Raw genomic sequence first — 17,871 nt, forward strand, 5'->3', positions numbered from 1 at the left:
CCCTGCATTGACTATTTCACTTAATAATAACACTTCTTAGGATTCTTTTTCCATATATTATAAATAGTTCTATTACATTTTTGAAAGCTTCATTCTGAATAATATCCCATTATATAAAATTTTCTTATTTAAATACCCTGCTATTAATGAAAGATTTATTCCCATTTATTTGCTATATAGTAGATTTAGGCTGTGCAGTATGAAAGCTACAGTGTTCTTACATATATATCTTATAAACTTTTTTTCTATCAAGTCTACGTGGTAAGATTTTCTTAGTTGCTGGATCAAAAGTGTTGCCATTTAAAAATTTCGATGAATATTGCTAATTGTCCTGTACATATGTTGTATCAGTTTTGTCCCCCATAGTGAACAGCAATAGCTAAATCCTCAGTGCTCTGTGCCAGGCACTTATTACTTACAGTATTTACCATGTATTAGCTCATTTAGAGCTAAAATTGACCCTAGAGTAAGATGCTATATCACCCACCCACATTTTATAGATAAGGAACTGAAGCATGATAAAGTGACTAAATCATTTAGCTGAGATCATTTCACTAAGAAGTAATGGGGCCACAGAATGAACTCAGGCAGTCCGGCTCCAAAATTTATGCTTTTAACCATCCTACGTATTTCTTAATGGTGCAGGAAAGAGTTTATATTATCAAACATTAAATTTCAACTGATACAGTAAGTGAAAACAATAAGTCATTTTGAGTTGTCTTTTTTTAATAAGTGAAATTAAGTATATTTTTATATTTTGCTTACCCCATCTATTTCTTTTCTTGTAGACTACTTTTTCATATCTTTGAATGGTTTTGTACTCATTACTCGAGTTACTTAATAGTTTTTTACAAATTCTTAATTTAAAAAAAAATGAACACTACTACTTTGTCATATGTGTTGCAGTAAACTTTCCTAAGAGAAGTTTTATATCTTTATACATTCAAATTTATTGGGTTTTAGCTTTTAGCTTTTATGTTCTTAAACTTTTCGTTTTATTTTAATTATTTTTGTTATAAGAATTATAAGAATTCGGGGTGGGGGGAGAAATGATTCTGGCTTTCATAATTAAAAAGAAAGTTTGTATTTAAGATGGTCCAGACTTGGTGGCTGTTAATATTTGTATAGATTGAGAATGGCCAAAAGGAAGGCGAATATTAGGGAAAGGCTATGGAAAGATGAAGACATGGCAGAGCAATCTGCTCAGGCCAACTGCCTGGATGAGGAGGAAGAAACGGATCCCTGACAGAATAAGTACACCTACTCTCTTCATGTGCGGCATCACTGGACATACACATCTGAAGCCCTGCTATTGCCTACTTTACCTAATGTGTGTAGAAACACAGAAGCTGAGAGATTGGGAAATGTATAGTAATACAATGCAGGAATGAGTCTGTGAAGGCTAGAAAAATCCCTACGTTCTTTGTAACCTGAAAGACACCTAATTGTTTTTGTTTTGTTTTTTTAGATTTATTTATTTTTGAGAGAGACAGAGCACAAGTCGGGGAGGGGCAGAGAGAGAATGAGACATAGAATGTGAAGTAGGCTCCAGGCTCTGAGAAGTCAGCACAGAGCCCAACGTGGGGCTTGAACTCACAAACCATGAGATCATGACCTGAGCCAAAGTCGGACGCTTACCCCACTGAACCACCCAGGCGCCCAGGCACCTAATTCTTTTGATGAAATGCTTGCAGTTTTTACCTAAGTCATCTTTGTCCCAAACAAGTACCAAAGAATAGAGGACATCATCCAACATAAAATTAAAATACCACTGTGAAAGTGGCTTCTATAGTGCCTGTATCAGTTTGAGTGAAGACGCAATACCATTTGGAATTTATTCCTACTATGACATTTGTTGATTTTAATATCTATAATTGGTATCTAGCAAGCTGCCTAGTATTTCACATCTGAAAAAAAAAAAGGTTAGAAGGCTCTTGTTTGTTTGATCAATTTGTATGCACCCAGCTGTTAGAACATTGAGTATGAATTTAGATGAGGGAAAAAATTGGCCTCATCTGTCCAGGCTCTCCTATTGTGTTGTTTTATAAATTACAGCTTATGGGGAAAAATCAGATGGAGAAAATATTGGGCGGTAATGAAGCAGCTGACAAAAGGAAAATGAGCATAGTGAAATTCTAAGAGCATCTTGGATTTCTAGCCTTTATTCATAAATTCTCTGTCCTGTTTTCTTTGCTTTTCTGTCTCTTGATTGTTCTTAATTTTCCTTCCTCCCCTTCCAATTATATAAAATAATGATCAAAACTTTTTTTTTCCTAAGGCATGGAGGCAATGGGTAATTGTTATTAAAATTACACTTTTCCCATTTTAAACTTTCTCTGAGAATTGACCCAGGTTTGAGTAAGTCCTAAGTTTTACTGGAGAGAGTTTTATACAAAACATTCATAATAAAGCTAATAGAAAAAAAAATAGCATCAAATGACATTCACCACATAACCTCACTGAAGATAGACAAAAAAAGATTTTGTTGCATCCATGAAAAAAAAATTTAATTGGAAAAAAAAAAAACCCAGATGTATATAAGTGGAAGCTACTCTCCAACCTGATTTAAATTGAATGGCCTTACTGAGGCGTTGACTCTGGCCCTGGGGAGTTCCTACTATGAGTGCAAAGCCAGTTACAAATGTGTTTTCAGTCAAATATAATTACTGAAGAACGCAAGCATAATGTTTGCCATCCAAGACCTTTGCAACATGAAACCCCAGATTAGCTTGCATGCACTGAAGGCCTTTTGAGTGAAGATCTGTCTGAAAAGATTTTGTGGGAAAGATGGTGTAGCTAACCAGATAGAGGAATCTGACTCCACCTCTAGCTGGAAGCCTCTCCTATTCACAAGTACCAGCCACAGCTATTACATGTTTGCTTCATTAAAATGGCAGAGGTGAGCCAAAATAAAGAGGAGGATATCATCTCTATCTTTACTGTAATATCAGTGTTATGCTTAATATTTGGGGATGGAGGATTATGATCATTTTCCAAGGAGGGATTTACACAATAATGAACTTAATATGTGTTTAATAAGGTTTTTGTTCTTTTGTGCTCACTGTAATGTGGAAGCAATTTCAGTATGTCTGCACAGAGGTCCCCACTGGCTCACATCACAGTAAGGAACACATCGGCAAAGCTCCAGGCAGCGTCACACAGTGAAACACATCATTTCTGGTTGCATGTGACTGACTGCCTCTACAGATTGAATTTAAACCGTTAGAGCATTTCTTTCCTATCCAATAATGTCTGATTCGAGTGGGTTTTGTTATATTAATGGTGTACTAATCTCCATAAAATCAAAATCTTTTCAGAAATATTCTGCGGTTTGTATTCTATCCTGTAACACTTATACAGTATGCACAAACTTAATTTCCATATTATTAGAACAATTAGTATGCTTGCCTTTGAAATATATATATGCATATAAAAATATATGCATGTGTTTATATACATATATATCAATAAAGTGCTGTGATACAAAGGTGAATATCTTGGCAGATCCAGATTTTTAATTTCTTGGGCTTTTTAAAATATGGAAATTACTGAAAGGATCATTAGTAATTTAGGAATTACATTAACAATTGTACTATAGTGTGAGTACACTGCTTTGGATGTCAGAATATCTGAGCTCTTGCCTATGTCAAATGTTGGCTCTATGGTATTGAATAAGTCATGTAAACTCTCTGAGCCTTATTTTTACTGTGGAAAATAAGAAAGTTGAATTAGCTAATCTGTAAATTGCCCTCCAGGGCCAAAGGGCTGTGGTCATGACCAAAGGGATTCATTAATGAACTTCCCTTACAGAAGTTTCCAAGTTGAAGGCAGAATTGTAATGCTTCTAGATGAACGAAGTGCTACTGAAAGCTATATTTAACACTGTAAGACTCAAGAGTGAAACTGGGTAAAGTAAGAATTCCCACTTACTTAGGGTTTATAATTTGTCAACATTTATTGGACCTAGCAAAGGTTTTCTTCTTCTATACAAAACTATTTACATTCTTTAGGATACACAGTATAAAATCCATATTTCTAAACGCATCTTCAAGCCTCTGTAGCTTATTTAAGACTGTTTTGGTTACATTATTTCTGCGTAATAAATTACCCCAAAACTTATTACCCTGAAACAACAACAGTTTTATCTTACTCCCAAGTCTGAGTGTCAGATATATGAGAGTGACTCACCTGTGCCTCAGAGTTTGAGGAACTTCACTTGGAATAGCTCAAAGAACTGTGCACTCGATGGGATTGCTTACTTGGGGTCATAAGAGTATGGCCTTAGTTCTTGTAGTTAGCTGAGGTTTCTCACTTTCCTGGCCTTAGATGATGGCTGTGCTGGCTGGAAGAGCTAAGAAGGCTTCTGTCACATGTCTAGTGACCCCGTGCTTTTCCATGTGGCCCTTTTCTCACTCTGTGTAGCTATGGTGGGCTGCTCACAGTGTGGCAGTCTTAGGGTGGTTGGGTTTCCCACATGGTGACTGGCTTCCAAGAGGGAAGAGGCAGAAGCCATCAATCCTATTAAAGATTAGGCTGGAAGTGGCATAATGTCACCTTTATCATATTCTGCAGGTAGAGCCAGATTCAGTGAGCCAGATTCTGGATGGTAGGGGTGGTCAAGAATTTGCAGCCTTCTTTAATTTGCCACAGTAACCACTACTGATTATTTCCCTACAGGCAGAAGATTTGTTTGAATGTTGTCATCGATGTGGGTATATGCTCCTTTTTTGTTATTGGCAAGATTAAATTTCCAGATTTTTTTTCCAAAAGGGTGTCAAACCAGAATCAGGGTACACGTAATATTCAGAAGGCCAATCACCAAGTCTTGCTTGCTTACAAAATTGCCTACAATAGCTCAGTATAGGCACCTGAATATAAAGGACTTTCTGCATCAGAAACTAGTACTTTGACCTCTAATTAGAGGCCATTTCATTGGAAAAATTATAGAGTCTCATTGTTGATGGATAAAGAATTAATCTTGTAGAAACCCATAGTATTAGTTTGCTGGCGATGTGATAAAGAGATATGACAACTGGGTGGTTTAAACATCAGAAATTTATTTTCTCATAATTCTGGAAGCTAAAAACCTGAAATCAAGGTATGGGTAGGATTGAGGGACATGAAGAGAGAATTTGTTGCAGACCTCTATCTTTGGCTTGTAGATGGCCATCCTCTTTCTGTGTCATCACATTATTTTCCTTCCGTCTCTTAAAATGTCCTGTTCCTGCATGGATATACCAGTCATATTAGATTAGCACCCCCACCATGACCTCTTTTTAACTTTATTATCTCTTTGAACACCTTATCTCTAAATACAATCAATTTTGAGGTACTGGGGACTAGGATTTCAATATAAGAATTTTTATGGGGGACAGAATTCAACCCATAATACCCAGATACATCGCACTATCTCTTCCAAGCCCCCATGACTATGCCCAGCACTTCAACCTCAAATTGGCTACTTGAGAGAGAAAGAAGGATAGAAACAGGCAGACAGGAAGCCACACACAGAGGGAGAGGGGGAGAGAGAGAGACAGAGAGAATGAGAATTTAAATTATATGCCCTAGAAAGACCTCACAAAACTGCAGTAAATCTTAACACATCGCTCCACTAAGCGATGTGTTGTTTTTTTTTTCCTAAAGCACTGCTATTTGTTATGAAGGTTGGAAGGAAATTCTCTTTTTATTTTCTTTTCAGTCCATTCAACCTAATTAAAATCAGTGTGACATGTTGCACCATTGTTTCTCTGTGAACCACTTATAGTATGTTGCCAATTTTGTTTTGTTTTTGTTTTTGTTTTAATTTTCTGGGCTTTTTTTTGCTAGTGAATCATTTATTTTCCTATTATAGAGTGGCTCAGCTGTGCTTCATTGCACACTGAAAGTATTGCCCGACAAGTGATTGTCCAACAGTCACCAAGCAGTGCTTGTGTAGGATTGCAGGGGATGATCACAGCACACATAAGCCGACTTACATGCCGTAAGTTTGCCCTGCGAACTCACTGTCAGATCTCTCATAGGTCTTGACACAGGAAAAAATCAGAATGATACAGAGATACACCCTCCCTTCTGGTAACCATCAGTTTATTCTCTTTAGTTAAGAGTCATTCTTGGTTTGCCTCTCTCTCTTCTTTCCCCTTGGCTTATTTGTTTTCTTTCTTAAATCCTACATATGAGTGGAATCATATGGTATTTGATTTTCTCTGACTGACTTACTTTACTTAGCATTATACTCTTTAGCTCCATCCATGTTGTTGCAAATGACAAAATTTGATTCCTTTTTTTTATGGCTGAATCATATTGCATTGTATGTATGTACTGCCTCTTCTTTATTCATCAGTTGATGGACACTTGGGCTGCTTCTGTATCTTGGCTATTGTAAATAATGCTGCTATAAACATAGGGTTACCTATGTTCCTTTGAATTAGTATTTTTGTATTCTTTAGCTAAATACCTGGTAGTGGTATTGCCAAATCATAAGGTGGTTCTTTTTTTTAACTTTTTGAGGAACCTCCAAACTGGCTGACCAGTTGGCATTCCCACCAACAGTGCAAGAGGGTTCCTTTTTCTCCACATCCCTGCCAACACATGTTGTTTCCTCTGTTGTTGATTTTAGCCACTCAGACATTTGTGAGATGATATCTCACTATAGTTTTGATTTGTATTTCACTGATGGTAAGTGATGATAAACATCTTTTCATGTGTCTTTTGGCTATCAGTATGTTTTCTTTGGAAAAATGTCTGTTGTCTTCTGTACATTTTTTAAATTGGATTATTTATTTTTGGGGTGTTAAGTTTTGTAAGATATATATATTTGGATACTAAGCCTTTATCAGATATGTCATTTGCAAATACTTGTTTATCAGTTTCTTAATGTGAAAGAGAGTATGCTTCCAATTTACTGCAAACACCTATAGCATTATTTACTTATTTAGAAGAATAAAAATTTACACTATTTTTGCTAGTCTTTCCAGTTCTTGATTCCAAGATCTACCAATAAATTCTGAACTCATTGGGAACTGAATGAATGTACTTTTAACACATATTAAATGGGGGTGCTGCATCTACTTAAGTGAAGCTACCGCTCCAATATCAATAGGACATCCATTTAAATTTTTTTCTTAATTGAGAATGAATTTTTCTCTTTTGCTCACATTCTAGACCTTTAAGCTATCTGCAGCAACAATACATGTGCTAAATAGATGCTAGGATGAGGAGTGGAGGGTGATGCTCACTGGTTAAAGTGACTATTGAGTACCTGACTTAACCTCAGGTTGTGGCACTGCCCTAATAATGACTATAGGGCTGAGGTGTTTGAATATGGCTCTAGGTTTAATTTTCTAAGTGGTATTGCTTTCCAATTTGAGAAATTATTTGCAATGAATATAATTTTAGAATACAGAAACTCTAAGTATATGGTAATTGTAGGAGGATTAGAAAATAAAATTTACTAGAAGAAAATACTCTAAATTTTAATTTTATTAATAAACAGCATGACTGATAAGGCATAAGTTTTAAAAAGTCAGGGAGAAATAAATATATTTTGACAACCAGGTTTTCAACAGAAGGAGACTGAGAATTGAAAACCCCCCATCAGAGTAGGTTGGGCTTACAAACCTTAAAATAATAATTTCAGAGCAGATAGGGACAGATTGACACCCTGAAAATCTTGCAGAATTAATCTTTCGTGACAGTATTTGAAGGCTGCTGTCACTATCATTCCTTTAGCAAATAGTCACTGAGCTGTGACAAGCACAGTGCTTGGGGCTGTGAATAATGCAGTGCTGTGTAAGATAGACTCTGACATCAAGTCCATGGTTTGTGTCACTTATTCGACAGGCATTTATTGAGCACTACCTATACAGCAGGCACTGTGCTAAGTATGCCCTGAGGATTAAATGGAAGATTGTGATACAGTCTTGTCCTGATGGATTTACTGCTTCACCAGCCAATTTCTAGGAATTCTGGAACCAGGTTTGTATTAACCCAAAGAAGATAATAGCTAATTGAATAGAAATTATCTGTATTCTTATTTCTCAGCCAGGTAACCCATGTCTTCTTTCCCACCTTCCTTCTATATTCTTAGCTTATACTTTGCCCAGTTTTTATAATGGTATTCCTTCTGGGTCCTGTATTTTGGAACCTCCTCTTATGTACTGGTGTTTCCTATACTGAGCTGAACTTTTTAACTAATTCTTCTATATTTTGACCAGTTTTCTCAGCTATATTCCATAACTGCTTCTCAATCTGTGCTTGCTTTGGCCTCTCATCTGTATGTGTTAGAACTCTTGTCTGCTGCCTGAAAACTTTTTGTTTTTCAAAAACCCCCATTTTGATATATGATATTCCACATAGTTGCAGTACTAGTATGAGGAATATTTATCATCTGATCTTGAGAAATGGCTAAAATCTTTACTGAATATGTACTTTTAATTTTGGCGCATTAAAATAAGTATGGTGTTTTAGCATATTAAAAGAAGGGAAACACATATGGCAACAGAGAAATTAATTTAATTCTAATAACTTTTCCTAGGTTACTTGAAGAACTGTAAATCAAAATTGAGTTAACATATTTGTGTTTCTGTTTACCTTACAGGACTTAGTTAGGAGATTTTAAGAAAATTGTATACAGATATCTTTTATATTTGGACAAATATAGAGTCTGGGTTTTTCAGATTCTGTCTTTATGAGACCTACATTTCTACAAAATACCTTTCCCTGGGTCTGATTTTAAATAAAATTAATAAAACTAGTTTAAAATGGAGACAATCACCTAAGAAATTATTTCTTTTGTCTTTATGATGTTGGAATCAATTTAACTACTCTCTCTACCATATAGTTCTTCTCTCTACTCTGTTGCCACAATTTGTATCAAACTGAGTTAATTATTCATTTTTTATAAAAATGAAAGTATATAAAATTTTAATTTAATATCAACAACAGGATAAGCAGGATTGATTGCTCATTCATTTGAAAATGAGTTTACCATACTTATATTTCAGATTCATGATCTGGCCTTCCGGATCGCCTTCATTTTTACATTAAGGACTTTATTAGCAGTCTCTGGGCTATTAGAACCATGCCTTCATGGACAAACATAATTCTGGAAAAGCATTAACAAATCATCATCCAACCTTGATAGATTTTCGTTTATGCTCTGTTATCATATGAACCAGTGTTTCACTTGTTCAGAAAATTATTTAGTCTCTGAAAAATTTAATATATCTTTGTTATGCCTTTAAGGATTCACTTAGTTCAATAACGTTTGAAAATACTAGTGATAAGTAATAGGCTATAGACTTTTGCAGCAAGCTTCCATGTATTATAACATAGCATTTGGCTGCAACTGATTTGTCAAAGAACCCAAAGGTAATGTGGGTCTACACTATCTGCTTGAGGTAGAAGTGTAAGGGGCAAGTAGGCACTGAGTCCACTGTGCCAAGGTATTGTTTTAGACACTACTAATACAGTGATGAACAAAACAGATAATAATCTATACTAATGAGAGAAGATAGAAAAATTAAGATAGATACATAAACTGAATGAATGAATGAACAAATGAATAGTTGGTATGTCAGTGATAAGTGCTAACAATACAAATTTTGTGAGGGTGATCACTAGGGAGTATGGAAATTACCTTAAAATTTCAAATCAAATGACAAAGGAAGGCCATACTGTAAAAGTGATATTTCATTAAACAAGGAAAGAGGGTGAGGATCTAGCTGAGAAAAATGTTTCTGGTATACAAAAGAGGAAATTCAAAGACTTTGGGGCAAGAGTAGATCTACAGTGTATAAAGAAGAGTAGGATGTCGATGTGATGAATTTTGTTAATCTCACAGATGCCAAATTCCCACTTGGAGAGTTAATTACAAGAATATATGACTAAAACTTCTTTGAAGTATATAAAAAATGTTTTGTGAGTACTCAGAGCCATTAATGCCAACTATTCACTTATTTCATTAATTTCATGTGTAGATCTACTTTTTTAAATCATAAGGATATTTGTATATGATTATATATGTGTAAACTATTTGGAAAGAGTTTTCTTATGGCAGGCACAATTCTGGAGGAGACTTGAAAGTAAAGACAGTTTTGGGGTGCCTTGGTAGCCCAGTGAGTTGGGCATCTGACTTCTCCTCAGGTCATGATTTTGTGGTCTCTGGATTTGAGCCCTGCATCAGGCTCTGTGCTGACAGCTCAGAGCCTGGAGCCTGCTTTGTATTCTGTGTCTCCCTCTCTCTCTGCCCTTCCCCAGCTCATGCTCTGTCTCTCCCTCCCTCTCTTTCTCTCTCTCTCAAGAAAAAAAAAGTTGAAGTGGATTTTGTATTAAAAGTATAAATCTGAGAATTTAACAATCACAAGATGATGAAGAAAAAACTCAATGGTAAATTCTAATATTTTCACTGTTAGAAATACATTTTTTGTAGGTCAGAGATATTTTAAATATTTGATTATGTGATATTTTCCCTAAGCCTCTTTTCCATTTTGTTTAAATCATAATATTCTATAAATCAGAGCTAAGAGTCTCTCTCTATATGTATATGTGTGTATATATACATATATATATATGATATATGTATCATAAATATATAATATGGATTTTATATACAAGTATTAGTATTCATGCATGTGCAGCATAAGATATATGATAATAATTAAAATAACTATTATTATTGAGTGCCAGGCGCCATTCTATGTATTTCATATCTGCTATATCATTTGTTTATCATAATGCCCATAAGTAACACATTATTGTTATCCCTATTTTGTAGAAAAAGAAACTGAGGCTCAAAGAGGCTGTATGCTTGGCAAAAGTTATCTAGTCTATAAATGAAGGACAGAATTTTGTTCTAAGAGAGTCTAAACAAGGGCCTAGTGAGGGAATCAGGATGTATCTGGTCACTACACCTAAAAAAAGTGGAGTAGTTTGCTGTTATTAGAACCAAAACTGGAAATGGAATGAAAAGGAGTGTAAACACCTGAAAAACTCACCTAATCTGATCTCATTGTACATAATAACAAGGTTCTTTAGATAGGTGGAAGATTAAGACTCTAGATCTTACAGACTATAGACCATGAAAGGTGATTCCTAGAACCAAGAATTACTAAAAGTGATCTATAGTCAACTGATGAACTGATTATAATAGTTAATAGACTGACAAACCTATAAACATACGTAGTATTTTAAATTTTTTATAATTCTTGGTTGTGTGTGATATACTATTTGAGGGCAAATTTTTTATTACGAAGACATTTAAAAATGAATTTTTAAATTTTGATTTTCTTAGTATTTCCAGAGTAGGAGTAAGTTTTGTTTTATTTTGTTTTGTTTAAGCTAGCAGAAAATAATTGATTGACTGAAAAAAGTTATGTTATGTTTTACAAGAAGATACTGAACCAAAAAACATTTTCAGGTTTTTAGACTAAGTTGGAAATTCACAAAATTATTAGTATTCATGGACTTTGTTTTACAAATTTTCCTCTCTGTTTGAATGTATTTTTTTCTTTTGTTTTCATTTGCTATCTCATTCCAAATTTATTTACTGGAAGCAATAATAACTATCCCACCTTAAAAAATGTAAAAATTGTGTAAAATTGATCAATATGCAATAAATCCCCTTCTACTGGGTTATGACTAGCTGCATAGCCAAAGAGCAGTTCTGAATTTTAAATAATCAAATACTGGTTTTGAAATGAAAGAACACAACTTTGCAAATTAATTGTCTCCATAGCCAACCTGGGTGACTCAGTTAAGCCTCGCACTCTTGGTTTTGGCTCAGGTCCTGATCTCAGGGGTTGTGGGTTCAAGCCTCCCATTGGGCTTTGCGCAAACAGCGTGGGATTATCTCTTTCCCTCTCTGTCTGCCCATGTCCTGCTCTTGTGCATGCACGTGCTCACGCTACGCCTCTTTCTCTCAAAATTAAAAAAAAAAAAAAAGGAATTTTCTCCAAATATAATTTAATTATAAGTTAAATGGTGTACGGGTGCAAAATAATATTTTGGGCTCCAGATACACTCTTTAAAATCTTTAATAAGCTATCCCAGATCTGGTTAGAGACTGCTCTTCACTAGGGTATATTGTGATCTCAGGACCTCCTTCTACATTAACACATCAATGAGTCAGTTGTTTCACATTCATCCAAAGTGAATGAAAAAATTTAATCCTCCTAACTTCTAGATAATTTAGTGTATTAGAAGAACTCAAGCTATTACAAGAAAGATGATTGCTTTGTATTGTGTTGGGAGGAACTCATTGATTATTCACTGCCAGTTTCTTCTATGCTGTTTATTTTTCACATTCATACTCTTTTCAAGAATAATTCCAAGCATATTTTTATAGTAAACTAGGAGAAAACCAAGAAAACCCCCCATGCTTGCAAGTCAACCAGCCAATTAAATTGCTACAAAGGCGAGGGACTCAATGTAAATTAAAACCAGAGTGCGTATTGTGGAAGAACCAAGTCTTTTGAGTAGCGGGAAATGAAAGACTGCATATGGGAAAATTGTTCACTGCAGGCCCTTCTTTAAAATAATTTAATTTGAAAGTAACAATTGGTAATTTATATTTCTACCTTTGAACTGGCTAGCTATACATTTTTTTTATATGTTTGGTCTTCATCCATGGAGAGTTTTAAATCTGATAATTAAGTCCCATCTCTTTTTAGCTTTTAAACCAGAGCTAATAATATTTTGTTGTTGTTGCTTTGAGGTGGAGAAAATACTGTCACTCAAAACAAAAGATAAATCAATTATTTGATTCTCTGTTCTTTCCCTTTTAGTTTGCCAGCAGCTATATGGGACATATTTTATTATTTTATTCTGATTGCACAAAACATTTTTGTTACCAAATGACAGTTTTACTCAGTATTATTAGAGGAAAGCTTATAGAGTACGTACATTCTATTCTTTTTATTAAAGTAGGTGCACTGTGGAACTTCTTTTATGGTATATTTAGAAGATGTGGGATACATACTTTGTAATAAATAGAGCACAGTTATAAACTTTATGGTGTCGTAGCAGAATTTGAAATAAAACCTAAATGATAGGGTATCTTTTTCTTCATATTTGCTTCACCAAAAGTATGTCAGTTCTATATTGATTATCCAAGGCTTGCTTGATTTGTTACAACATTGTTCTCAGATTTACTTATTTTCATTTAAGTATCAAAGATAGATTTAGTTAAACAGCATTAGTATCAAATACACACATTAGTATCAAAATACACACATGCATGTTTCTAGTTGTGGTTTGAATTGGGAATCAAATATGTCTGGGAATTTGATATTTATTTCAAATAAATTTCAATAAATTTCAAATAAATTCAAATTTATTATAATGTTGCTCAGCACTTTTTCTGCAAATAGATTATCATCAGGCTATTTTTGAAGAAAAAGCACTGTTTGCAAAAGTTAATATGAAATTAATCTGAGAAAGGAGTTGAAACCAAAGATCATAATTATTGTTGCAGGTGATAGCAAAACAATTTTCACATCGAACTTTGGAGGCCATTTCTACAAAGCTTCCATTGCCCAGATTATTTACACTCAGGGGCCAAAATTTTAAAAATAGTAATAATTAATTAATAAAATCAGGCATTACCAGTTTATTGAATAAAAAAAAAACTTTGGTTATAGCTATGTAGTTAGTGTTCACAAATATGGCTCAACGTGGTCTGATAACTTTTAGAGATCACCTTCTAGCATCCCTTTTTTCTTCATACTCTTCTGCGCGTAGACTTTGCTCCTTTTGTCTAGTGCATACAGAGACTTTATGTATGCCATTTGTTTACCTTGGTATACCTTTTCTCATTTCTCTTTCTCAGACAAAATTCTTTTTTTTTTGATACCTTATCCTCAAGTTTCCTTTATGCTTGGGAGACTCTTATAAACATTTTGTAGTGTTAATCAGGAAGTATTGCAGTCATATGTCCTATCTTCTCTCTCATTCTTCTTCTCTTCTCTTCATTTATGAATTGATCAGGAGCATACCAGATATTTATAAGTGCTCAATAAATGCTAATATGTCTAAACTGAAAATGACTAGTGTCCTTATGATAAATCAATGTACTTAACCACATAGCTTCTTACTTCTGAAGCTCTTTTAACGTTGTCTCTCCATAGAGTCTTGTTCTGATGATTATTTAAATATAATATGCAAATCATGACTTTTACCAAATTCAAAATTATTTTAATTCATGTAGAAACTCTAGATCAAAGCAAGAAAATGGCTCTGCATATGATCAAAGAATTCCTGTTTTGTTTTAGCATGGAAAGCTATATATGGATGCATAGAGAAGCTGCCAGCTAAACAGCCTTTAAGTGCCTTAAATAGGTCCATAGATGATATATTTGAGTTAAATAATGCCTCCCCACTCCCTCCCAACTTCATGTCAGCCTGGAACCTGTGAATGTAACCTTATTTATAAATAGGGTTTTTGTATATAAAACCAAGTTAAGATGAGGTTGCACTGGATTTGGGTGGGCCTTAAACTCAATATGGAAGTGTCCTTATAATGAGGGCAATTTGGAAAAAGGGACATAGACACACAGAGAAGAAAGCCATATGAAGATGGAGACAGAGACTAAAGTGACGGACCTACAAAATAAGTAATGCCAAAGATTGCTTGAAACCATCAGAAACTATAAAAGACAAGGAAGGATTCTTACAGCTGGCTATGTTGACATTTTTATTCCAAACTTCTAGCCTCCAAGCTGTGAAAGAATAAATTTCTGTTGTTTTAATCCATGTAGTTTGTGGTATTTTGTTATGACAGCCCTGGTAAATGAATAGATAGCCTGCACTTATTGATAAAGAAATGTTGTTTATATCAATATAGCACTTATTAATTTGTATGATGGACGTAATGGTAGACATTAGGAATACATTATTGAAGGCTTTCAAAAACCATAGAAGAGATGGACATATCAACAAAAATGTCAGTGTCACATTGGCAGGTTCTATTGGTTACCCATCCATCAGCTATTTGCTCTTGCTTTCTGCCTTTGAATATATTTGTATAAGCAAATTCAGTTTGGCATTATGTCAGCCATCTAAAGAGAATTACAGAAAAACTGACCAAGATACCTGAAACACTAAGCCACCAGTCAAATCTGACGAAGCATCTTGCTAATCATCTTATGAGAGATAATGAACTCTATTGAATGAACCATATTTAGTTGGATTCTTTGATAATCACAGCTCAAATATTCTACTGAATACATTGAAATATGTACAAGAGTTTTAGAACCATAAAAAAAGGAGTTCTTGTCCAAAACTGGAGAATCAGGCAAGGTTTCAGTAAAGATGAAAAGATGTGTAGAAGTTAACTGGATCAAGAAATATGAGAATATCCTCCTGGGAAAAAATAATAGATGATAAAGACAGAAAGCTATAAAAAGATCATGGTGGCCAGCCATAAGTTTTTTTCACATTACTATAAACATAGAAGTAGGCTAGTTGGGAGGTTCAAGTCATGGAAACTTTATATGCCCTAATAAGGTCATTGAACTTTATTCTGTAAGCAAAGCGAACCTACTGGAATGTTTTAAGCAAAGTGTTTTGAGTTTAATTAAGTTACAGTTAGATACTTCTGTTTATATTATACACTTTAAATTTATATTACAAGACTAGAATCATAGGAATTTCTGTAATAGTTCAGGCAAGAGATGATAAGGACATAAATCATAACTGGTAATGAGAATATTAAGGAAGGGACATTTTCAAGAAATAGTTGGGAAGTAAACTGAGGTACATGTTTGTTGGATGTGGAGATAAGGAAAATAAAAATATTTATGATCATTCTCAGGTTTCTGGCTTGAGGAGATGGTGGATACAGAATACAGGAAAAAGAACTAGTTGTTATTTTAGGAGGTGATAATTTACTTTTCAAACGCTGAGCACCTGTGTTCCTACTATAATACATACAGAATATAACTCAAATTTTCTTAATGACTCGTAATGTGAATATAAATTATTGGGGGAGTGTTAGTATTTATAAACCTGGGCCTGAATTGATATGATACTTTTCTGTAACAGGTATGTTATTATTTAAATTGTGCTACATGGTTTTCATTGTTACTCTTTATCCTTCATTGTTTTGAAGCTATGGGTTATCAATTGATTCATCCCTTCAATTATATATTTAATCCATGGTGTGTTAGGCATTGTTTTAGACTGGCAGGGTAAAATGCTGAGCAAGACAGTCTCTTTTCTCAGTGGCTTTATATTGTGTTGAATAAGGACAGACAATAAACAACCAAAAACATATATTAAGATAATTGCACACAGTAATAAGTGTTTTAAAGGAAATGAAATGGAAATGGAAAGGGATTGGACCAACAGAGAGTAAAGTAGTAAGAGAAATTACCTTTCAAGAGGAACTTTTTAGGTGAAACTTAACAAGATGACAAGTTGCTGATGTTGCTAACCTCTGAGAGATGGCATTTCAGAGACAGAAGCCAATCAGAGGAAAGATGAAGAGGAGGAAGTAGGTTTTCTGAATTTGAAGAACTTAGAGATTGTTGAAGCCCTGTGATCAATAGGTTTGGGGTTGTAAGAGTGGAAGGTAGAGTGTTGGACATGACACACACCATAGAGACCTTGTAGGCTGTCATGAGATGAGTATTACTCCAGTTGCAATGAAAAAGCATTGAAGTAATTGAAGCATGGGGATGACATAATCACTTTTGTACTTTAAAAAGACAATTCAGGCTGCTCTGTGGAGAATGGTAGGTATGGAAATAAAAGTAGAAGGAAGGAGAGCATTTAGGCAGTTAGACACTGTGCTAGTCTGGGCGAAAACGTAACACTAGGAGGGAAGAGAAGTAGATGAATCAAGCATGTATTTTGTAGGCAAAACTGACAGAACCTATTTTTAATAGCATATTTTTCCCCTTTAAGTTTTGCTACTACTTTTCCCTGGATTATTACATTCAGATTATCAGGTAGTTAGGATTATATAAAATGGAAAATGAATGATGGTTTGAAGGATTTCTTGTAAGAAGAGTTTGGACTTGGACTTTAGTGTATTATCTTTATGTCTTTGAACTCCTTTATGGGTTCCCAGAAGGTTGTTGGAGAGTGCCTTCTATAGATATATGGTATTGGTATACTACACAGTAATTTCAAGGTTTTTTTTTTTTCTTGGTAGACATAAACATCATTTTGAAAGAGCCTGCCTGAGATTCTCAGAACACCAGGGCAAAGCAATAAATGTTTACCAAGGAATTATGTCTCTTGGAAGATAGAACAAAACTTGAAACCTTTGGGATATTCTCATCTTTTCTGATCATATACTCTCTGACCTTGCTCAATACATTTGATGGCTCTGTGTTACAGTTTCCCAATATTTGAATGGAAATAATTATCTTTTCCATCTAAGTTGAGATATATTTGTAAAATACATGGAACTTGCCAACAGGAAATCACTACATGCACGACAATTTATTGTTAGTTTTATGGCCAATTCAAATCCCAAAGGAATTGAAGTCATTGCCATTTGAAGGTTGTCCAGTTCATTTTTTAGACAGATGACTGATCCAATACAACAATCACACACAGTCCCTGAACAATTACACTCAAACTCTGCCTTGGCTATCACAGAAGAAAATTATGATTGTTAAATCTATGTGGCTATAAAAGTGACCTGCCTTTCTTCCCTAAGCAGTTTGGAACTGTGAGAATGTGTGGGGATGAGAGGATTGGTGAGAAGTTAGCACTGTTCTTTTAAATATTGTTTCAATATTAAAGTGAGAAAATTGAAAACTGCTTAGATTTTTAAAAGGTATTTATGAGAAATATTTTCATTTAATTCAAAATATGCTATGTATGATGAGTTAGATGAGATTCAGTAGCATGAATTTGCAAAAA

At 34.4% G+C, this 17,871-nt stretch overlaps 1 long non-coding RNA gene across 4 annotated transcripts in view; it reads left to right on the forward strand.

Moving 5' to 3' along the window:
• Positions 1–17,871, forward strand: part of LOC123379189 — a 316,516-nt gene that overhangs the window by 20,882 nt on the left and 277,763 nt on the right. For all 4 annotated transcript variants that reach the window (XR_006583365.1, XR_006583363.1, XR_006583362.1 and 1 more), the window contains exon 2: positions 7,840–7,974. This is a non-coding gene — a long non-coding RNA (uncharacterized LOC123379189). The remainder of the gene's footprint in view (positions 1–7,839; positions 7,975–17,871) is intronic.

The sequence above is a fragment of the Felis catus genome, chromosome A1 (genome assembly GCF_018350175.1).
Source record: "Felis catus isolate Fca126 chromosome A1, F.catus_Fca126_mat1.0, whole genome shotgun sequence".
NCBI classification, from domain to species: Eukaryota; Metazoa; Chordata; class Mammalia; order Carnivora; family Felidae; genus Felis; species Felis catus.